At 46.2% G+C, this 23,784-nt stretch overlaps 1 long non-coding RNA gene across 2 annotated transcripts in view; it reads left to right on the top strand.

Annotated features, from left to right (window-relative positions):
* LOC103347707 (uncharacterized) overlaps positions 1-23,784 on the top strand; it is a 241,277-nt gene that overhangs the window by 117,157 nt on the left and 100,336 nt on the right. Inside the window, exons 2-3 of one of the 2 annotated variants that reach the window (XR_007924066.2) lie at positions 1,137-1,228; positions 12,321-13,347. This is a non-coding gene — a long non-coding RNA (uncharacterized lncRNA). Of the gene's footprint in view, positions 1-1,136; positions 1,229-12,320; positions 13,348-23,784 lie in introns of those variants that run through there. The other variant, XR_011385203.1, reaches the window with a different exon arrangement.

The following is a 23,784-nucleotide window of genomic DNA, read 5'->3' on the forward strand; positions in this document are numbered from 1 at the left end:
TGTACTTACTCCTCATGTAGGATCTCTGTCCTTAATGTGCTGTACATTGTGATTTAATGCTATAACTAGTACTCAAAAAGTATTTTTCACTTTGTGTTTCTATGTGGGTGCAAACTGTTGAAATCTTTACTTAATATATGCTAAACTGATCTGTATATAAAGAGAATTGAAAATGAATCTTGATGTGAATGAAAGGGGAGAGGGAGCGGGAAAGGGGAGGGTTGCGGGTGGGATGGAAGTTATGGGGGGGAAGCCATTGTAATCCATAAACTGTACTTTGGAAATTTATATTCATTAAATAAAAGTTAAAAAAAAAGAGACACTGTGAATAGATGACTCAACAGAGCTTGGAAGCTGACTATGTGAGGAAGTCAGCAGAGTGTACTTGCACAGTTTCAGCATCCATAAAATGGGGGCAATTCTCACACCCCAGAGCTTTTAGGAACATCTAGCAAAAGGATGGAGAGACTTCTAGTAAGTAGAAGTTTCTACTCTATTATCATTGAAGTTGCCTGTGAACTTTCTCCGGTGTTCCCTAAGTAATGGTCCTCCTGATTTGGCTCTCAGAGCTGCTAGCTTTGGGTATGAAAAAGATGTATTACAATGACCTTTTCAGAGAGCAACTGAAGGGGTTGGCTGTGTTTTCTCAGTGATTCAGTGGAAACTTTAGAGTTACCTCCAGAGATGTGTATCTGGACGAAATACTGCAGGGCACTTTCACATCTGTACTTACTGAGCTAGATTTTTTCCCCTTTTATCTAATTCAATTCCCCCCATCAAATTACAGACTTGTTTTTGCTTTTAGAGCAGAAAGGAAGGATGGGAAGACACACTCCAAATATTTAGTTAGTTTCAGAAGTGTGTGTTGTTCAAAGCACCGTTAAGTACTAGGTTTCTTAAAATAAGAAACTCTATCACCTTGCTCTGCTGTGTTCCCTCTGGCAGGAGTCTCCACACTAAGCATGCACTGGAAGAGCAGAACGCTCAGCTATTTTCAGGGAAAGAAAAACAGAGAGCCTGAGAGCAGAATTCTAGGCTCAGCATCCCTCAAGCTGGGATGACTGCTCTGGGCTTCCCCTTCTGCGTGAATGAAATGAGAGGGTTAGACATGATGTCTCTGTGCTCTTGTTTTGTAGGATGCCATAATGCTGGTCACAAACTCCTTGTGAGGTCGGTGGGGCAGTTCATGAGGACTATTCTGCAGCCTTGGAAATGAAAACTCAAAGAGGTGAGTGAGTGGCTGAACTGAATGTGATTCCCACCGATGAGAACAGAACCAGTGTCTCTTAGCTGATTTCTAATGCCTAACAATGTCTTTGGGAAGTGGCTCTCTGAGTTCAGTTGGGAGAGAGAGAGAAGGCCTAGTGTTGCGTTTCACTTTCTTTACCTAGACAAATGCCTCCCACTCCAAGGTGACCTCAGCCCCCAGACAGACCGTCCAAATTGCTTTACCTCTCACTGCTTTGCCACACTCTTCTTTCAGCCACACTAAAGCGCTTTAAGTTCTTGTAGGCTCCTCTCCCTGTCACCTCCTGATGTTTGCGCAAACTGGGTTAGGTTTTTTTCGCTTGGAAAACTCTTTTCCCCATTAATTCTTTCCCCTAGTGAACTCTTACTTCTCCTTCAGGGTTCCATTCTATCATTGTCTCCATTTCACATCGCTTTATTTGACTTTCTCCTTCAAGGTGGGTTAGAAGCAATGACTTTGAACCCCATAGAACTCTGTTCCTCCCCACTCATGGTAAATGCCTGTTTACTCGTGTCACATATGAAAAACATACTTGATGGTCCCCAAATTTCAGTGGCTCAAACAAGATAAATGTTTAATTTTTATCATGCATCATGAAGTTTGGAGATAGACTATTCAGAGCTGGGGTATGAGCTTTATGGTCAGCAGGGACCGAGGTCCCTAAGACTTTTGGCTCTGATAGCCTTAGTGTTGCCTCATGGATGCAAGATGGCTGTAGGAGTGCAAAAGGAAATGTCTGTCAGAGGAATTATCCCCTTTTAGAAAAGTTAGGGATCAACCCCTATGGCAATCAGGGAATGCCAGGAACCAGGATTGGGCATAAATTAAGAACAAGTTGGGTTGCAAAGTTAGAATGCTCCAGAGTCCCACGTCAGGCCTAAATGGTCATCCCTGTTATGACCAGCTGAACAGCTTTGCTAAGCTTGAGGGAATTTCAGTGCAGAAACTGGGTGCACCGCAGGCCGACTTCAGTCATGGTCTCCTTTAAACTGCCATCTCATCTAGTCTTGGGGGTCATGAGATAGAGTCTTCATACCTGAGACTGAGGCTGATAAGAGCAGATGTGATTGGAGCACTTCCTTTCCTATCAGGGAAAAGAAAAATCTGCACATAGATTTAATAATCTTTTGTGGCTTCCTACTGGAAAAGAAATTGACAGGAGAATGACAGAATTTTCGGCATCATGTTCCTCTCTCAAAATTCTGTTTTGTGTTAGGGCCATGTTCCCCCACCCCCCACCCCCCACCCCCATCATCTCCAAATGCGCAGCCCTCTGCAGCCTGGCCTGCCTCTGGGAACGTTTGCTTTCAGAGAGCAAAGGCGCCTCTGCATTTTTATCTCAGAGGAGCACCCTGGGGAACCTACATTCTCCCAGTTGTTCAGATTGACCCTGCCCCTCTTGGGACTCTGTTGAATCCCACTGGCTTTGGAGAGATCAACCGCCTGGATGGCATGCAAGACCCCAGCCCTACCACCTCAGCTTGGGGGCTCTGGGAGGATAATTATGGCCCTGTCTGTCAAACTACAGTGTTTTATTGAAGGTTTTTTTTTTTTTTTAATTTGAGGAAGGAGCGCACTGTTTGAGAAACTTCCTCCCTCAGGGTGCATCTGAGGTCCGCTGGGCAGTTGTTCCTCCCTCATTCTGTACCAGGACCATCCCCCCTACTGTAAGCAAGTTCCCCAGGCCTATTCAGGACTGACTGGGCCTTCCCAGCTTGCTTTGCAATCAATAGCTCCATAAAAGGCAGATTTATTCACTGAAGTCATAGATCAATAAGACCAGATTTGCATAGAGCTCAGTATATAAATCCTGGAGTGAGGTCCTCCTTTGTCTTTCCTGCTAGCTCCTGCTCTGTCCCCCTGCTCTGTTTCCCCAGCTCAGCCTCTTTTCCGCCCTTTGCTGATTCTCTTCTCTAAAGTGTCCTTTTCTTGGGGACTCCTCCTTTCCCTCAGGTACTGAGAGCCCAAGCTGGGGGTGCACCGCCTTCCCCGACTCCTGTCCCTACACGTGCCACCCACTGCCTGGTAATTATCGGTTCATTTGCCTTCATGCAGTCAACCCCGGCACTCTAAGCAACCTGAGTGCAGAGAAGGTGCCTCCCTCTGGGCTCCGGACTCTGACAGCAGACCTGCCTTCTAGCAGGTGCTCAGTATAGTTCACTGAATGTGTGAATCAGTGCCACACTTCTGCTTCTCCCTCCTCCCCTCTCTTCACTTTTTTTCTCCTAATTTCCTCTTATTATATTCACCTCCAAAAGGTGGCTGGGAGCTGTGGAGCAAATGTCTATCCCTCCAGCTGGAGCTTGTCGTAGCCCTTGTCCCACTGACTAAGAAGCCACTCAGGGCAATAGGAATCTTTTGCTTGTATTGGCAATATCAGCTGCCACAGGTGTTCCCCAACATGCACCCCACCTGCTAGAGACCTCAGGAACATGGAAATCATGTGTGGCTTCCTCTCGCTTGCTTAGTGGCAGAAGTGCTGGGTGGGTCTGCCTGGGTCTATCCAGGAGATAGTGCCTCTAGGCTTTCTCCATCTTGATTTTCCATCTTGATTCAAAATTTGTAATACTTGCACCATTTCAAGAACTGATATAGTTGTTGGTTGTGTTTTTGGCAGCACGATCGTGTTTCCGACTGTTCTAACTTTCTTTTCCTTCTACAATGTTGAACAAAAGTAATCCTGGCACATTTGGGGGCTTGGCTCCATGCTACACTTATATTTAGAGATAGGTAATCTTTTCAAATAAAAATTGGCATGGATAACTGCCAAGACAAGCTCCGACATTATTTGAGATCAGAAGGAAACCTCAGGGTCCTTCCCGCATGCTGGCCAGGGGAGAGCAGAGGCCCTGGGGCTTTGTCACTGTTACTTAGCATCACAGCAGCTGCTGCCATTCCTGCAGCAGGTTGCAATGCACCTCCACGGAGAATGGAATTTGAGTCTGACGTCAACACTTGTGAGGTCATTTGCTGCACTCACATCCATCACAGGAAGTGTATTGAGGTGCTGAGATGTTACACACTTTGCCCACAGTTCCACAGCAAGGTTGCACCACCCCAAACTTCTGTTGCTGAGTTCTTTGCTATTCCCATTGTGCTATGATGTTCTGAGATGAAAAACATTCGAAAGGTGCTTGGCCGGAGTCACCTACCACCCTCCAGGCAGATGCCACGGGCTTAGCTGGTGACGTGGGAACTGTCCCTGAAGGGAGTCCACTTTTCCTGGAGCAGAAAGTCTGCTCTTGGGTTTAGGATGTACAAAGAGCTGAGCTTTGCTGTTCGCAGCTTTCCAGAAAAGCTACCAGAGTCCATGGATAGGATCTCCTTGAAACCTGTGCAGGTTGTTCCTCTTCCTGTGTATTTTCTCTTCCACGGGGCGTCCCACCTAGCACTCCTTCTCCCTTCTGCCCTCCGACTGTTCCAAAGCCCATTATTAACTGTTGCCCTGGTCAAAAATATTGTGCACTTACTCTCCTATCCCAACCTTTGCTGAAAAAGAATCTGGTTAATTAACATTGATTAGCATCCACCAACTGTAAGTAAAAATCAATTGCTGGGGTCCCTAATTTGAATGCTCGTCTTTCTCCTTATCTCACGTGAGGATGAAAGAGACAAAGGGCAGGAGAAATGGGAGAAGTGAGAAGAGAGCAGATATTTCTAAGCAGTCCAATTTCCTGGGTCCCTGGTGAGGGACATTAAGGATGTGCCGGTCCTTAGATCTTGCCCACTCTCCTTCTGTGTGGCCATTTTTCAGTGTGACGTCTAATTGCTGCAAATAGTCATTGTGCACATTTGGGCCTTGTTCATATCTCCCTCCTTCATTGAGAGACGAGTGATGGTATTGATTCCGGTGGGCCAGGGAGAATGCCAGAGAATATTAGTAAGGAGCAGAGAGAACACAGTACATAAACTTTTATGACACGATGTCAAGCTGAATCGTGAAGACATAAATGAAAAGGACAACACAGTCTGTAATTACCACAAGCCCACATCTTGCACCTGCTGGAGCCAGCAGCCTGAGCTGGCCAAGGCACAGTGCACAGGGGATGAACTGTATAGCTTGCAGGATTGGTGACCTGTAGTTGTTGCTCCTAGGTGTTCAGAAAGAAGATAGGGAACATAAAGAAAGCGCTTGTGGTAAGTCACTGTGTGGCCCAGAAGAAAGCGCATGGGATCTAGTGTTAACGTCTTCACTGAAGGCTAACAGTGTGACATGAGGCCAGTGACTTGACCCCTCTGGGTTACTGTTCTCTCACTGCCAAAACAGAAAACAATAAGTACTCTGAATGGATGATGTAAGGATTAAATGAGATAGCACATGCACACTCCTTGCATGGTCCCCGAAAAGCATGTGGCTTTCAGCAGATAGTATGTATTATAATAATTATTCATTTTTATTCCATAATTCTTAAAGAATTTCTCTTTGTTTATTTGTCTGAAAGGCAGAGAGACAAAGAGGCAGATTCAGACAGACAGAAAGAGAGCTCCCTTCTAGTGGTTCATTGACAAATGCCCCTGACAGCTGGGGCAGGCCAGGCTGAAGCCAGAAGCCAAGAGCTCAATCTGGAACAGGAACACAACCACTTGAGCCATCACCTGCTGCCACGTAGGGTGCATATCCACAGGAAGGTGGAATTTGAAGCAGAGCTGGGACTAGAAACCAGAAATTCCAACGTGCAATGTGGGAGTCCCAAGTTGTGTCTTAACCAGTAAACCAAATGCCCACCTCTCCATAAATAGTTATAGAATGCTTGTTAGATGCTGGGCATGGATTTGTGTCCCAGCTTAACACATCCTGTAGCTGATCCAAATAAACTTGAAAATGCCCCTGTAGTAGACCTTAGAGAGAAAAGACACAATGCTGTATGAGTGACTCACCCAGAGGTTTCTGTTGTTCCTGCTTTTTCAAATTCACATTTATTTGTTTGTTGTGTGTCTCTGCCACTATCACTATAATATCAGTTCTCTGAGGACAGGGACTTAAGTGTGTTTGATTCTCTGCTCTACTCTAATGTCTTGAATAGTGCATGACAACATCAGGCACTCAGCAGATATTTACCAAGCAAATGAATAGTTACATACTTAGATTATAGAGAAGAATTAAGGCCTGCTTCTAAGAGCATATAGCCCAATGGGGCACAAAAGAAATACACAGCATTTAATACTCAATGGGATCGTTAGCAGGGTGAGCTGCAAAATCAGTTAGACTTTGAGCGTTTGACTGAGACACTAGCTTCACATGCCAGCGTGGGGACTGACACAGCATTGGAGCCTCATTGTGAGCAATGAAAGAAATGGAAAGATAAGGAAACTGCTCACACTACCCTAAATGGAGCTGCTTTGAATCGCACTACGTGAGTGTTAGGGGAGGCTAACTGATCTGACAGCCAGTGCCCCAAAGTCCATGGTGAGGACTGCAGAGGGGCTCCTCTCTCCCTAGTATTCAGGATACCCAGCCATTCACAGGAGCCTCTGCCAGCAGGCAGGTGAGGAAAGAGACACCTAGGAAGTGCGTCCTCTCCTTACTGGGATAGCCTGGAGGTGGCTTTCTTGCTGTGGCTCACAGTGCAAGCCGAGGAGAGGTCATATGGCTTCATCTGGGTATAGGGGAGCTGGGGAGTGCAGACAAATTGGGAGGTCCACCAGGAGCTGGTGGGCACTACGTATATGTCTCAACCACAGTGGACTCAGCCAACACTTATGGAGATTCCACTGGAAATCAGCTTGGTGGATACAAGTTGATTGGAGCTCAGAACCCTCCAAGAGAATGCCACCTAGTGGGAAAAACACGGCTCAGGTACACAGCAGACTCATAGAATGGCAGTTGTCCTAAACAGCACTCTGGCCTCAGAATCGGCCCTTAAGGCATTCGGATCTGGCTAAAGAGCCCATGAGAGTATTTTAGGCATGGAAATCCAAGACACTCTGGCAAAAACAAAAACAAACAAACAAACAAACAAAACCTAAATGAAAGATCCCTGCGAGTGAGATCCCAGTGGAAAGAATGGGCCATCAAAGAAGGAGGTACCTTTCTCTGAAGGGAGGAGAGAACTTCCACTTTGACTATGGCCTTGTCAAATAAAGATCAAAGTTGACGAGCTCAGGGGGCTTCCATGGCCTTGGCAACTCATGACTAGAGCCTGGGGAGATTGTTGACGCCTTTAACAAGAGTGTCAAATTGTTAAGTCAGCAACAGGAGTCACTGTGCACTTACTCCCCATGTAGGATCTCTGTCCTTAATGTGTAGTTCAATGTGAATTAATAATATGACTAGTGCTCTAACAGTATTTGGCACTTTGTGTTCTGTGTGGGGGTAAACTGATGAAATCTTTACTTAATATATACTAAATTGATCTTCTGTATATAAAGTTAATCGAAAATGAAAAAAAAAAACATGGCTCAAGACACACACTGTTACACATGTGTAGGACAGAGACTGGAAGTGGGATGGGAGTACAAAGGAGGGAGGAATTAATGCCACACAGTTTACGGGAAGTGTTTGCTGGCACAATTGGTTTGGAAAAGAGGGTCAGGCTTTAACTGCCAGTGTGGGAGAGATGCTAACTATAGACTAAAGACTTGTGTCCCCTTCCCACCGCTTGGACTAGTGGTTGTAAGCCACTGTCTGGCTGAGAGCTTTGTTTCAAGGCTTCCTTGCATCCGGGTGAGGCCTATAACCAGCACTCAACATGAAATGTTGGCCAAGACGGTGATGGTTGTCCCTGAACCGTCTGTGATCCAAACAGTGATCTTGGGATGAGTGCTGGGTGCAGTGGCAATGTTGCTGTATGGGACACCCACATTCCATACTGGGCCTTGGTTTGAATCCTGCAGCTCTACTTCAGCTCCTGAACCGTGGTGATGAGCATTCTGGGAGCTGTGGGCGATGTATCAAGTTCTTGTGTGACCCTGATAGAGTTCTGGGCTCTTGGCTTTGGTCTGACCAGGCCCTGGCTGTTGTGGGCATTTGGGGAGTGAACCAGAAGATGGACGATCTCTGTTTGTCTTTCTATCTCTGTTTTTCTCTCTTTCTGTCTTTTAAATAAAATTAAACTAAGTAATAAAGCTTTTTAGAAATGAAAATAAATATAACAAATATTAAAAAAGAACAGGTGTTCTTTCTTCATTCTCTTATTCCCCACCAATTGGCTACATGCTGCTGCTCAGGCTGTCTTGTGGGCCTTACTTTGGCCTGGCACGTGGCCAGCAGCAGAGTCTCCAAGTGTCTGTGGGGAGCAGCCCCACCCCCTCCCCAGCACCCTTTGGCCAGGACCTCCTGGGACACTACAGGAATGAGAAAGGATCTTCCCGTGGGTTTGGGGTGTCTTACGCATTTCAATTGTATTTGTTACAAATATTAGGTAGCTAATGGGAGAAGAGAGAAGCAGTAGCCACAGCTTTCAAGGTGTGGGAAAGAGTGAGAACAAAGACTTAGAGGCAAGAAAATCAAGAGTATGTGCAACCTCTCACACAGTTGGGAGGAGTGTCCAAGGTACAAGCTCTGTGGAATGTAGTCTCATTTTTTCTTATTAAATTAAAAGTGAGCCTGTCCTATGTTCGAGCCATTCCCTACTAGTTACTTACTTAAGAAAAATGAAAAAAAAAAAAAAAGTCGATGCAAAGACTTGGGCTAGAGTGTTCACAGCAGCTTTACTGGCAGTAGTCAAAAACTGAAAAGAGTCCACTATCTACCAATGGCTGAATGGCTGAACGGATAAAATTTCTATGACATTATTTATATTATGGAATACTATACAGCAATGAAAAAGAATGAATTACCAGTAAATGCAATGATGTATATCAGCATCAAAAAAATTATGCTGTATGAAAGGAGCCAGACACAATAGAGAATACACTGTGTGATTCTTTTGTATGAAGTTCATGACAGCAAACGAGTCTCTGGTGACAGATGTCAGGATAGTGTTGGCTTGTTGGAGAGGAGATCGGCTGGAGAAGATGTGAGTGAAACACCAAGGGGGTGGTATGGGGTTGGATATATATCTTAAAGCTCATTATAGTGCATACTTAAGATCTGTGCTTTTCACTGTTTATAAATCTTCCTTTAGTGGAAGCTAAATAAAAACAAACCTGGTCAGGAAAATGAATGAATAATTTTTACGAGAGCATGGGGTTCTAGAGGGGCCACAGGTAGAGAATCCAGCAGCGTAGATGACTGGCATAGAGGCTGAAGCATTTAATGCAAAGAGGATCGGAATTCGTGGCCTGAACAGGGCGCCATCCCAGGCTTGCGAGCAGCACAGGAACAAGCTCACGTCCGAGTTTTCAGAACATGAGTGCTAGCAGCATGGAGGAGACAAGAGAGTGAGCTGACAGGTATCATCAGGGCCGGGGCCCCTGGGAGTGACGTGCAGACTGGAACTTCCCTGTCCATGTATGCAAAGCCAGCCCAGGGAGATGGCTGCACATTCACCGGCTGTGTTTGCCAAAGGTCGAATGCTGAAACAAACAGTTTCTTTCATGGAGAGAATATTTTAATCCCTCTGACTCGGTAGTAAGATCAGGCCACGTGTTATTATTGGAAATGATGTCTATTATTAGTTACTATTACTACTCTTGGACCATGCAGAGCTGAGGCTCGGGAGGAACTGGGCAGATCCCAGAGACAGAAATGGTCTGTGAAGTTTGCATTTTCCAGAGCTCGACAGACAGGCGCTCGGCCTTGCAGCTACTTGTTTTATATCCATCCACTAACACCTCGGGCTGGGCTCTTCAGTGTGCGTCAGCAGCTCCGAGAACCTGGCAGGCGTCGCGGACAGCGGGGATGTGGAGGGTGTGCGCCAGCAGGGGTGCGCCTGGGCCGGGAGGGCCCCGCTTCTTGGGAAAGCAGCGATGGTAGAACCGCAGGGCCCAGGCTCAGAGAGGGAAGTGGTTCCTCGGGCCACAGCTGAGCCGCGGGGTGGGTCTCCACTCTTCTGGGCTGGGCTGCTACAGAGAGGCTTCTGTGCTATCCTCATGTAGTGTGGCGAGTAAGCTCACTGCTTTCTCCAGCACTCACCAAAGACGTGGGGATTACTGAAGCAGCTCAGAGAACTCCTGTTCCTTAAGCTGCACGTGTGTGTCAGACTTTCTGAGCGTTCACTCTCCCTCGGTGCTGGCACACAGAAGTGGGAAGTCAGACGCGTCCCTGGTCTCCTCTGTTTCATTCATCTTGCCCAGCAGTTTTTCCGTGGCAGGTCTTTTCCGAGACGGCTCTGAATTTATGTATTTTTTTTCCCTTTCGGCAGATGATTCATTAAATGTCAAGCCAAAGATGGCCTTATTTGAAATCTTTGGTCTGATTTTTCTCTTAAGCATATCCAGAAACCAGAGCGGCAAACCCTCGAGCAGACTTGGAACCAGGGTCTCCTAATTGTTGTTGTATATGTGTAGCAGACGCTCAGTAAGTGCTTGAAGGACAGCTAACCTGAGCTCCGTGGGACCCTCTGGCTGCCCCTAGGAGCACCACTGTGTGGGGTCTGCAGGTCTTGGTGGTTTCGTGGCAATGTCTTCTTACGGGGTTGTTGCCATGTCTGCCATTCCTTGGTGGAGGTGTCTCTCAGTGGCCCTAGAGGGTACTGCTCAGAGAGTGGGCAGCCATCCTGATGTGAATTCTCGCGAGACTGAGTTCTTCAGAACAGGCCTGCCCTGCCCCAGATGGCGGTGACTTACTTGCACACGGAGTCAATCTTGGAAGCTGCAGGTGGGCAGACTTCTTTGGAGGGCAGGGCTGATCGCCGATGACAGCTGGAGCTCTCGTAGGGAGTCCTGTTTCCTGCTCTGGGCAAATCTGAGGACCCCAGAGCCCTGGTCACACACATGAGCCTTTTGTAGCAAAGCAGAGGCGAAATCTTTACAGGCAGATCCAGGCCTAGGTTTGAATCTGGCCCTGCCTTTCGCTCGCAATGACACCTAATCCATACACGTGCAAGCCCTCACCGTTAAGTGTCCTCACCGATAAGTGAAGGTGCTAATGGACTCGTGTGTTAGTCAGGGTGAGTAATGCAGGGTCCCATGTCCAATAAACAGAAATTTCATTGCCTTACCGTGGTTGAGACTTGCTTGTCATTCACATAAAGTCTAATATAGGTGGGGTGTTTTTGGCTTTTCTGGTGGCTCCTCTCTGGGAAAGGACGCGTCCATTGTGTGTATCTTCTATCTTCTAGCGAGCTGGAGCTGGAGGCTATGTTTCCAGCCTTGGAAGAAGCAAGAGGGGCAGGGGAAGAGGGAATTGGGGCAGGCAGAGAATACAAGATCCTTGATTTCCAGAACAAAAGCTCTCATTCCTTCTGCTCAGAAGATGTACAGCAATGCATGAGACCAATGAAGAATTGTCCCCTAATAGTTGGTAGCTCGCACTCGGCCACAATGGGAGCATTTACAGCGCAGAAACTGGTCAGTGTTACACATCAGGGATTACCCCCAGGCAGCAGGCTGTTAGACATCTCCGAGAGCAGCAGTGCCCCTCTCTGGTTCTCAGTTCTTTGGCCATCCCTGGGGTTGCGCTCACACCTCAAACCCTTTGCGTGTCAAATGATGCTTGAGAAGGAAGCGATTTTTGTTCCTGAGTGCTTTCACTGAAGCAAGCCCTATAGCAGGTGGTTATAGTTCAGTGTCCTCTGCCAGGATTCCATCTCAGTTCTGCCAGTCTCCGGGTGCTTTTCACTAAGTCCACATGGTCTCAGTTTGCCCATGGTGGGAAAAATCCTGTCTCAGATTGTCAACACAGGAAACAGCATTTGGGTAGATCAGAGGCCCTCTTCTCATCTCCCTAACCCTTCCACAAGCCCCCTGCTTCCCCCAACCCTACCCCGACCATTCTTGAACTGTCTCCCAGCAGTACTTCTTGCTATCAGGGTTGAGAGATTTTGTGGGGCTGGGTAAGCCTGACTGAAAGAGGTTCTTCCCTGCAAGCCCATACGGAAGAGTGGCCGGTTGCCTTCAAGCAGTTACTAATTGTGCACAGCATGTGCCGATGCACACGCCCTCTTTCCTAATATTCACATTTCCTACTTCCACCATTTTCTTTTCTGGGGCCTCTGGGAACCATTAACAAGGTTTTCTTGCTACTCAGGATTTGCAGGAAAATGCAGATGGGCCCAGAGCGGCCCAAGTGACATCTGGAAGGATGTGACAGAATTTGCTACTGGAACCTCTGCTTTTCTTACCTGCGTCGATCATTCGTCATCCTTTCCCCAGAATGGCTCAAATAGAATAAAGACTTCTCTGGGTCTGTGACTGGCCTTGGCCTGGCTCTGTTTGCACTGGAGGAGTGGGCTGGGCAGAGGGTGGGGGTCAGGCTCACTCATCATTCCAGTGGAGGAAAAGCACAGTTCAGTGCCTTTTTGTTTGTTTTTACAAACTCGATGGGACCACCTCCACCCCCATCACCACCCAATTTGCAATCAGACCTTCCCCAGACTCTGGAACACAGCCTCACACAGCCACAAGCTCCAAACAGCAGTGGATGAATGGTAAAACCTGAAATGATGTCAACGGCTTGTGCCGAAGCCAAGGAAAATATGTGGGGGCCCTCGGTGGCTTCATCCCTGTGCTTGCTGCAACGCAGCTGCGAGTCATAAGTTTTCCTTGTGAACAGACCAAGCACAGTCCCTGTGAATTAGATTCTGAGCCCAGCATACCCTTTGGACCTCTGGCATCCTCCCTCTCCCGGCTGCCTGTCCTCCTTGAAGAACTGAGTTCTCTAAGAGGTCAGAAAGGGGACATGATGGGGTGGCCGCATGGGTGGCCAGAACTGGTGGCATTTTGGAAGCCTTTTGAGGAAGAGCTTCAAGTCCACAAGGCGTGGTGGTGGGGAGGGAGAGGGAGCACCTAGCAGGCAGGGCAAGAGACAGGACGTCAGAGATGGAATCCCACAGCCGAAGTGACTCCGAGACTGGGGACAGCTGTTTCGACAGTTCAAGTCCTTATGCCTACTTTTTCTTGATGTATTGAGATTTTTGCATTTTGTTTCTTATTTTGAAGGGTGAGGGGCTTGAGTTGCCTAGAATGAGTGTTTCAATGTTTCTCTTGATTCTGTTCATGAAAAAAAATTATTTCAAAGTTTGTGGAAAAAAATGGAATTCAAAGAGAATTTTACTTTGGTGCAAAAAGTTTTTTGAAATCCATGCATAGTTTTTTTTTTATCATACATCTTTTTTTTTTTTTTTTTGTCATGAACTTTCTGAAGACCCCTCATATTGCCAAGAGGGTCTCTCAAAAGTTCTGCCCGTGGAGAGGTAGCCAGAGGGTCTCTGAGGGCCTGGGTCACCTTGTGGGCTACTTGATGGTGGGGCCATGGCCATGGTCAGTAATTCTGCTTTTGAATCTGAAACACACGGATGAAGTACCAGGGGAGTATCTTAAGTACCCAAGCAGCGCATTTTGTGGATCAAATGACAAGTTGGTGGAAGTGGTATTATTTTTCTGAGTACAGCAACGCAAGGGAGCCTGGGAGAGGGAGCAGTTAAGCATAACTCCCTGGCTGCCTCCCCCTCCTCCTCCCGCTGCCTCTCTCTCCCCTGGCCCTCTGTAAATTGCTCCAGCCAAGTGATGTTTGGAGAAAGTACGGTCTGAGTGCCTGACAACATGACGGGCTGCAGGGCCTCTCCTCCTCCACACTGACCGCTGGGGCCGGGCTGGGCGCGACTGGTCACCGCTGACACTTGGCTTCCATTTTACGATTGTGTTTACACAGCAAACATACTTTGGAAAGAGAAGAAGAACTCTCCCACGGCAGCTGGTCATTTCACCTTGTGATTACAGAAGCCGCGTGGGGCTGGGCCTGCTCATGGGTGCTGCGGGGTCCACACTAGGGGACACAGCTGTGCTAAGGCAGTGGATGTCCTGACACCTTCCCCTCCTGAGTCATTTGCCCCTGGGAGAAGGAGACGGGCTTCATGTCTCCCCAAGAAGGCAGAAAGCTGAGCCATAAAGTCAGAGATTCAGCCCAGCCTCTAACAGCCTTTCTCTTGCACCAAGGAAAAAGTAAAATAATGCAGTAGCTACAGGCTTCCAAAAACACGATGAGTTCTCCCCACACTTTAGCTGTCATCACTGCTGTTAATGTACTGCTAGGCACTGCCTTGGTGCCTTGTATATTTTTTTCGCTGACTGTTAACACCAGACAAGCAAGACAGGTAAAGTTGGCCCATGTTAAGGATTTGGCTCAGAGAAGTTAAGATCCCTCCCAGCATCACAGAGCTGGGTAGTGTCACGGCCGGCATGACCCTAAAGTTTCACCTCTGTAGGAAAACCCACAGCCTCCTAATGGATAGTCTCTACGCTCCTTTTCCTCTCACAGTGGACTGATCGGACACTGACTACACACAGTGCTAGGACCTCAGAATCCAGTGGGTGCTGGGTCTCTTCTGGGAGAGAAGCTTTCTCTTTGCTTCTCCTTCTCATCATCTAGTGCACTGGCCTCTGAGACTCTTCATAGATCCAGATGTGGTTGTGAGTGGCAGTTCTCTGAGGAACAGTGGATTTTGGGGCCAACTGCCCCTCCCTGTGTTCCTGATGGTATTGTTGAAACATTACTCAGGGATGGGGTTGGCTTGGACCTCAGAGGGCTGCCTCCTGGGAGCGGCTTCTTTACTGTGCTGAGTGCATCGCCACATCCTCCCACCAACACTGGGTGGAGAGATCCATAAGACTCTAGGAGACTTGGCAGGTTTAGCTCTGCTAGCTTATGGGGACAAGGAGTGATGGCCAGGGCAGATGAAGAGGCTGCTCACGCAGGCCCCAAGGAGTGGATCTGAGCAGAGAGGATGTGTGGAGTATGGGTGCCCACCCACAGAGCCCAGCCAGGGTCCTCAAACCCATAGCTACTGGAGCTGATGGATTTCTAGGTTTAGTGAGCCACTGAGAAGAGGAGGGGAGACCCTGAGGGTGAACCCAGGACTTAAGAGGAGTAGGCAGATGCCCTCTTCTTCACATAGTGGGCTTTAGTTTGGCCAAGGCTGTGTGTGTGTCTGGCGGGGAGGGAGGAACAGAGCTGTTATTATTCCCAGGACTGAAACCCCTCCTGCCTGGAAGGTGGCAGCAGGAAGCCTTCAGAATAGAACCCATGACGTTGTCTGGTGAGAGCTAGATAGAGCAACCTCTAAAATCCATAGTGGAATAATAGGATGATTGCATGCAAGCATGAATGAATGAATGAACAGATGAGATGGCAGGTCTATGCTGGTCTCTTCTGGCATTCCTTCTCTTTTCCTTTCCTACATGTATATGAATTCTACAAATTACTGAGATATCTGTGTCTCCTACTTTCTGGTAGAGTAAAAATTGGGTCAACTTATCAACAACAGTCAGGTACAATACCCAGGGTCATTGGCAAGGTGAATGCCATCTCTATGGCCTATTCCAGACAATCTGTGGGGAGTAATGAGGTAGATCCAGAAGACTCCTTTTTGAGAGCCAAGCTGGCTCCCAGTTACTGTGTGGCCTTACTTAGTTCCCTTTCCTTTGCTAGGCCATTAGCCACCACTTCTGTCAAAGGAGGGTGTGGGCCTAGGAGGATGATTAACAAAAAGATAAAAGGATGAGTCCTGGTACTAATGTGGAGAAAGGGGAACTCTACCTCATACACTGCTGTGGGGAAAGTAAATTAGTACAGTCGCTATGGAAGACAGTATAGAGGTTCCTCAAAAACCTAAAACTACTGTATAATCCAGTGACTCTAATACTGGGTATGAAATTCAAGAATCTAAAGTCAGTGTATTAAACAGCCCTCCCAAGGATATAACATCACTGGTCAGAATGGGCAAGATATGAAATCAACCTAAATGTCCAATAGATGCATGAACATAACATGGGACCTCTATAAAACTAAATACTCTCCGACCTTCAAAAAGAAGAAAAGCCTGTCATCAATGAACCTGGAGGCTATGATGTTATCTGAAATAAACCAGGTACAGATGCCACGTGATCTCACTTGAATATAGAATCTAAAAAGTCAAACTCATAGAAGAATTGTGGTTTCCAGGGCTTGGGGGAGGGTGTACAGCAGAGATGTTGGGCAGCAAACACAAAACATGACTTAGACACCAGGAATAGGTTCCAGAGATAGTGTTGTACTCCACGGTGATGGCAGTTGGTAAGGCATCGTGTACTTAAAAGTGCTAAGACAGCAGATTTTAAGTGTTCCCACCTAAAAAAAAGGTCTTTATGTGTACGTTAATTAGCTTCATCTAGCCATTCTACACTGTACTCCTGAACATATATCAAAACATCACGTTGTAATGACAAATCTATTCAATTTTTACTTGTCAACTAAAGAAGTTTTTAAATCTGACTTCATTTTTCCTCTTTTCCATTTTAAGATTTAATAATTTTTCACATTTCAACATATTTACTTCATATGTAGATATTTATGTATATATGCACACATATTTTTTCTCAACAGGGATGTTAATATCACAAAATGTATATTCATAACCATGAACATAAGGTGAAGAAAGAAGTGTAAATTGTCATTTACATGGTATAAGTCAGTGAAGACAATGTTTATAGCCATATACCAGATAATGTTATATCCACACAATGTTTTATACTCTCTATATAACTAGCTTCCACATATAAGAGGAAATGGGTGACATTTGTCTTTCTGTGTCTGGCTTATTTCACCTAGCAAAATGATTTCCAGTTTTATCAATTTTGTTGGAAATGTCAAGATTGCATTCTTTTTATGGCTCAGTAGTATTCCATCATGTTTATATACCACATTTTCTTTATTGGCTCATCATTTGTTAATTCCATGTCTTTGCTACTGTGGATTGAACTGCTATAAACTTGAGAATGCAGGTATCTGTTTCACATGTTGATTTCACTTCCTTTGGATATATTCCCAGGAGTGGGATGGCTGGGTCATGTGGTAGATTCATTTTTTGTTTTTTGAGGAATCTCTATACCATTTTTCATAATGATAGTATCAATTTGCATTTCTAACAACTGTTTATTAGGGTACCATTTTCTCTACAGCCTCACCAGTGTTTGTTATTTTTTGAATTTTGGATAATACCCATTCTAACTGGGGTGAGATGATAACTCATTGTGGTTTTTAATTTATATTTCCCTGATGGCTAGTGATCCTGAGCATTTTTCGTGTGTCTGTTCATATCCTTTGCCCATGTCTTAACTGGACTGCTTGTTGTTGAGTTGCTTGAGCTCCTTATATTTTCTGGATGTCAGTTCTTGCTTTGATGCAGAGCTTGCAAAACATACTTTTAAAAAGGAGGGTGTGGCCTAGGAGATCATCACGTATCTGGTGTCAGAGGCCTTGGAAGGCCCAAAGCCCTCACACACTCGGCCACTGAGAGCCAGACTCATGTCGAGGGTACGGCTGAGTTCTCAAGTGTCTTGATGCTCACAAGAAACATATTTTGGTTCCTGGCCTGAGATCCCAAGGGAGCTTGGCAGGGTGGTTTCTGGTCCTGTCAGTGGTCCGTCCCCAGAGCCACAATCAGAGAGAGAAGGGAGATTGAGGATTGCCAAATGCCCCAAGCTTGGGGTGAGTCACAGGGCAGGGATCCTCTCAGAGAGATGAGGAGAGCCTGGAGAGGGGGTGAGGAGGAAAACGCAGCTTTTCTGGATCCTGGAGCAGAGAGCAGCAGGTTCCCTAGTGCTACAGGGTCCCCTCTCCCCTATTCAGGTACAGTAATGACTGGGAAGGATGGGTCTGAAGCAGGAGCTGGGTCTCTGTCCTGTGTCAGTGGCTCATCCTTAGCTGATGACTGATGACTGTGATGATTTAGATGAGCGCAGAATCAAGGAGACTCTGGAAGGAAGACATGGACTCCCAAGAAAGGTGCCTGGGAGTTTGGGCCAGAGACAAAAACCAGGTCTGAAAGGAGATAGGCCAGGAGAAAACATCTGCTGGCTGGGTGGCCACATAGTGTGGAAGCCAGCATCCATGTACAGATGTGAGGGCCTGAGCCACCAATTAGCTGATGGGGCAGGCCCAGGAGCTGCGAGGTCAGCAGGGAAGGGAGGCCTAGACAGGCTGGGAGCCTCTTTCTGCCTCCCACAGTAGCAGGTTTCAGGCTGCTCCACTTGCAGAGCTGGTTCTACCTAAAGTACGTGCTGCAAGGCAGTGAGTAGGTCTCCTGTCCTCTCTGTCCTTGGCCCACTAGTAACCTTCCTACAGGTCCCTGGAATTGCTTTATTTAGGGAATGAAAGGTAAGAAGAGCAAACTTACTGAGCATGCACTGTGGTAAAAATTGTACTCAAAATTGTGTATATATTGTATTAAGGTTCTCTGGAGAAACAGAACCAATAGATGTGATCTAGAGATGCTCTAGTAGATAGATAGATAGATAGATAGATAGATAGATAGATAGATATGAATGGATAGATAAATTGATGATAGATGACTGATGATATGATAGACAATTGATAGATGATGGATAGATAAATAGGTGATTGATAGATGGTAGGTAGATAGATTGGATAGTGTGAGTGAGAAAATGGCATTTATTTTTAATACTTTACTCACTTGACTGTGGGGGTGAAGTCCAAAACCCCAAGAGCAGGTCAGCAGGCCGGAGACCTAGGGGAGAGCTGGCAATGCAGGCTTGAGTCCAAAGGCTGTCCAGAGGCGAAAGTCCTCCCTGCTGTGGGGTCCTTTCTCTGAAGACCTGCAACCAAAAAGGCCCACCTATGTCATGGGTGATAATCTGCTTTACTCTAGTCTCTGATTTCAGTGTTAATCACATCTAGAATATTCCCAGCCACCTCTGAAATAGTCCCACCAACAGCTAGACTGGTGTTTGAACAAAGCAGCGGGTCCCCTAGCCTAGCCAGGCTGACATGTGAAATTAGCCATGGTACATATTTCACCTCTTTGAATGGTCTCAACAGACCTGTGAAGTGGCCCAAAGTATCTTCCCTGTTAGTGGCTTAGGAACTGGGACTGAAGAACATTAACGAATTGCCAGAAATAACACAGCCAGCAGGCAGCAGAGCCAGGGCTCGGATTCAGGGTCGTTGGGTTCTGGAGGCCACTCTCAGCCGTTCCACAGCACGGCACACCAGCTTCTGTCCCAGGGACGCTGTTTACAAACACGTGGGCTCGGGTGGGGTTCCATGCCAGGTGATGAGCAGTGGATCTCTTGCTCATGCCATCCTTCAGAAACATGGGAGTGTCTATGATGAGTGAGTCAGCCTGGGCGCTCATCTTTGGCCACTTGGCTCAGCAGTTTTCAGTGCCTCCCATCCAGAGCGCCCACCTCTGACAGGCAGTAATGGGTGTGCCCAGCATGAGAGGCATTGCCCAGGTGGTTCCTCTGCGCCTGCATGTTGCATTCCCAACCACTTTCACTCTCTTGGCCTCTCTGAAATCCTTCATAGAAATTCATTTACTCAGGAATCCCTCAAAGGAAGGATGTCAAACTGGATTTGGGGCTTCTACTTTCCCAGACACATCATGGAGCTCTCTGTGAGACTGACGCTCAGAGCTTGGGAGCCAGGTGCCCATCCGCCCCCAGGGGACCAGATCATCTGCTGCCTCCTTTCACTGCCTCGGACAGGACCCCATTCCTCTCCCACCTGCACTTGGGGGCCTGGACATCCTTCTGATTCCAAGCAAAAGGGAAATAGAGAAAAGAAAGAAAACTTTAAAATCCCAGGAAAGAAACTTGGAGAATGATAATCTTGAATTAGAAAACAAAGCAGTTTTTCAGTTTCAGCTCCCAAGACAAGGGTCAAGAACCCAAGAAAGTGGGGGTAAAGAAAAAGCTTACGACCCTGCTCCTCATCTGCTTCCAGCCCTACAGGGTTCCATTTCCCGCACAGATCTCAAGGCCTCTCCTCTCTCTACTTGCACCTTCTGTACTGAGCTGGACAAAAAAGGCCTGTAAATGACCATCCTAGTTCCTGTTAGCTGACCTCCCTCTGACTGTATGTAAGCATGAGATAAATGTTCCAGCCGTCACGAATCCTGATCCAGACATGTTGCTGATCAAAAGTCAAGTGTGCACCAATCTCTGAGAATCCTACACTTTGTCTTATAGAAGAAATTCGCCTAATAAATTTCCTTCCCACTGTGTGACAGGGACAGGAATGAGAAGCCAGCCGGCTTGGAGGAAAGCCCCACATGCGGAAGGTGCCGTGTTGGCTGCCTTGCTGTGTAAGTAAGGCACCGGGCCTTACTCAGCATTTGCTCCCTGGTAGTGCCACAGACTGGTTGCAGGAAGAGGAGAAAAACAGACAGATGTTGCTTCTTAGGTTTCAGAGTTTTAGGAGCCACTGGCTCCACAAGACTCAAATACCACAGGTGTTTCACAACTTGAGCCAAGATGGTCAAGTTACAAGGGAGATAGAACCTCATTATGGTCAGAAATGAAATCAGAGATGGTGCTGTGTGGGCTTCTTGAAGATTCAACTTAGGTCTGAATAAGTCAATCGATTGGTGTCATCATCTGCATAAAATCTTGGGCTTGCTTTCTACTTCCTGTTTCAGAGAACTGTTTAAATAACACTATGTCCCAATAATGATATCTCCAAGAGGATCCCTCTGCTCACCAGATCCACTCTTCTGGGAACACTAGTCCAGTTTAAGAAAAACAGAAATAGCTGGAGGGTTCCCCAGGGTGGCCAGCTGTCTCATATTGCTGTGAGTTGCTCACAACAAGAAAAAACATCTTGCCATGTTGAAGGCCCATTGTAGAGGTCAGTCACCGGCTCTATCCCCACCGGTATTAGAGGAAACCACAAGGGAGGAAGAAAGTGTCTTTTTTGTTTTTTTAAAGATTTATTTATTCATTCGAAAGGCAGACTTACAGAGAGGCAGAGGCAGAGAAGGGCCCAAAGCCTTGGGCCATCTTCTACTGCTTTCCCAGGCCATAGCAGAGAGCTGGATCATAAGTGGAGCAGCTGGGACTCGAACCCGGTGGCCATCTGGGATTCTGGCACTGCAGATGGTGGCTTTATCCACTATGCCACAGAGCTGGCCCCAGAAAGTGTCTTCTGAGACAAGGATTTTCTGGAGTTAATGGAGTGAGCAGAAAAGTTACTGCATGATCCAGGGCCACCAAACGTTGTAGCCCCATAATACACTGGATACCTTGAATGAAGCAGGAAACTTGTATTTCCACTGATACTGGAAAGGAAGGCTATTCTTTTATCTAGTGGATATCAACTGCATTTTTTACCTTCCCCCTTTCCTTCAACACTTCCTGCCTTTCTTCTTCTTTTCTACCTTCATGTCCTTACTGAAAATAGTATAAAAACTGCAAAGAACTATGGAAGAACAAACAAAATCACTTAGGGTGAGTCTTAGGATACATGCTTGCATCTCCTTGTTATAGGACTGGTTCACTGGTCCTGAATTCTTTGTGTGTAATTCCAAATATCAGAATTTAAAGCTAAATGGACCATGGATAAGTCATCTAGTCCAACCCCCTTTTCTTTTAACAAAGGAGGAAACCAAGATCAGAGAAACAAAGGTTCTTAAAAAATTATCACACAGGAAAGTTTTAGTTTGGAAAAGTGGTTCCAGCTGCAAGGTCAGACCGAGGAGAAAGCCTTCTTTTTCCTGGTGGAGCATGAAAGCCCTTTCTGAAGCCACCACCAGCCCCATGACCTCAACCTTCTTTTGCTGCTTTCTTTTCCCTCTCTCTTTCTCACTCCAGCTTCATGTTCCAAAAATACAGATCTGGAGGTCTTTTGTATTTTTCAAAAGGCTGCAAGAGCGTGCCTATGCTGAATAAACAATCCTATGAGGTTCTTAGTGGCAGAAGAAAAGCTTTAATTTGGAGGGGTCTCAGAAAGATCTTTTCCTCCTATTGAAACTGTCTTGGCAGTTTTGAAATTAGGAAGGAGTCCAAAATTAAGAAAGCTCATCCTTGGTTAATGCTCAGAAGTGGAGCTGCTGTCGATGTGGATCTGATTTGTGTCTTCATCCTCCCTCCCTACCTCCCTCCCTCCCTTCCTTCCTTCCTTTTTGTCAGGAAAAGTTAGACAGTGAAAGAGAGAGACAGAGAGAAGGGTCTTCCTTCCGTTGGTTCACCCCCCCAAATGGCTGCTATGGCTGGCGTGCTGCGCTGATCCAAAGCCAGAAGCCAGGTACTTCCTCCTGGTCTCCCATGTGAGTGCAGAGCCCAAGCACTTGGGCCATCCTCCACTGCACCCCCGGGCCACAGCAGAGAGCTGGACTGGAAGAGGGGGAACCGGGACAGAATCCTGCCCCCCAATCAGGACTAGAACCCAGGGTACTGGCACCGCAGGCAGAGGGTTAGCCTAGTGAGCCATGGCGCCGGCCTGTGTCTTCATTTTTCAAAGCTGGGAATTATTGTATAGAAACTTGAGGGCTAGGAGGTAGCACAAATTCTACTGTTTTCTATCCCCATCTTCTAGAGCTCCAGAAATCCATCCATAAGTCCTCAAGTCTGTGTGCAACAGTCTTTGGTGTTCTGATTGACTTTATTGCTCTGTACTTACGCTGAGATTTTGAGAGAAAAGAGTCACACAAAGGCAGGAATCCATTTGAAAAATCAAACATGCAGGACCCTGGTCATCACCCTGACTTGAAGTGGAAGTCTACTTTCAGTCTTAATCATGGGAATGGAACTCAGTGTACCCAGTGTAATCTACAACCCATTCTCCATACTGCAGCAGGGGAATATTTTTTTTTAAATTAAATCAATCTTATCATTCTCTTACTTAGAATCTTCCAGTAGTTTCCCTTCTCTCTTAGAACAAAATTCAAAGTCTTTCCCATATCTTTTTCCTGCCTACCTTCAAAGCTTCATTTCTTAACATTCATTGTTCTTCATTTTGGCTCAACCTGGCATCTTTGTTTCTTTAATGCACAAAACAGCTCATGCTTCAGGACCTTTGAACTTGCTGGTTCATCTTCCTGGAATGCTTTCAGCACATATAACTACACATCTAACCCCTGATTCATTCAGATATCTGCTCAGAGAAGCTTCCTTCACCCCTTTATCCCCCCATCCATCATTCTCCATTCATTCATATTACTCTTCTTTGTAAGATTTATGTGAGTATATTTACTATCTCCTTCATTCAAATACAGAACTTGTTTCTCAAGATTAATAGCTAGCAGATGGCTGGCACTAAACAAATATTTGTAGAAAAAAAAACCAAATGAATGCTTATATATTTAGTGTTAACATATCTTTATCTCTCTTATATTTGTGCCATATGTGATTGTGTGTATGTGTGTATGTATATTTGGGTAAGTGTTCACATATCTTTATTGTGCTTAGTATTTGTGTTTTACATAATAAATGTGTGTGTAAAGGAGTATGTGTATGCTGGGATATACCCCCTAAGCACATACACACAAACATACATTTTATCACACATCACACAAATACCTATGCACAGACATTTAGGCATAAGGTCATATTCATCAAATTCAGACTCATTAAGCATCGGTTGAACACCTGCTTTATGCTAGCCCTCCACTGAGTGCAGAAGCAAAGGAAAGTCATAGAAAAAGGCATAAGAAAGGACTGTGTTCTCCAGCAAAACCCCTTTTCTACTGAATCTTAGTGCTGTCTTTTTTACTTATTGT

Source organism: Oryctolagus cuniculus, chromosome 1 (genome assembly GCF_964237555.1).
Source record: "Oryctolagus cuniculus chromosome 1, mOryCun1.1, whole genome shotgun sequence".
NCBI lineage: Eukaryota > Metazoa > Chordata > Mammalia > Lagomorpha > Leporidae > Oryctolagus > Oryctolagus cuniculus.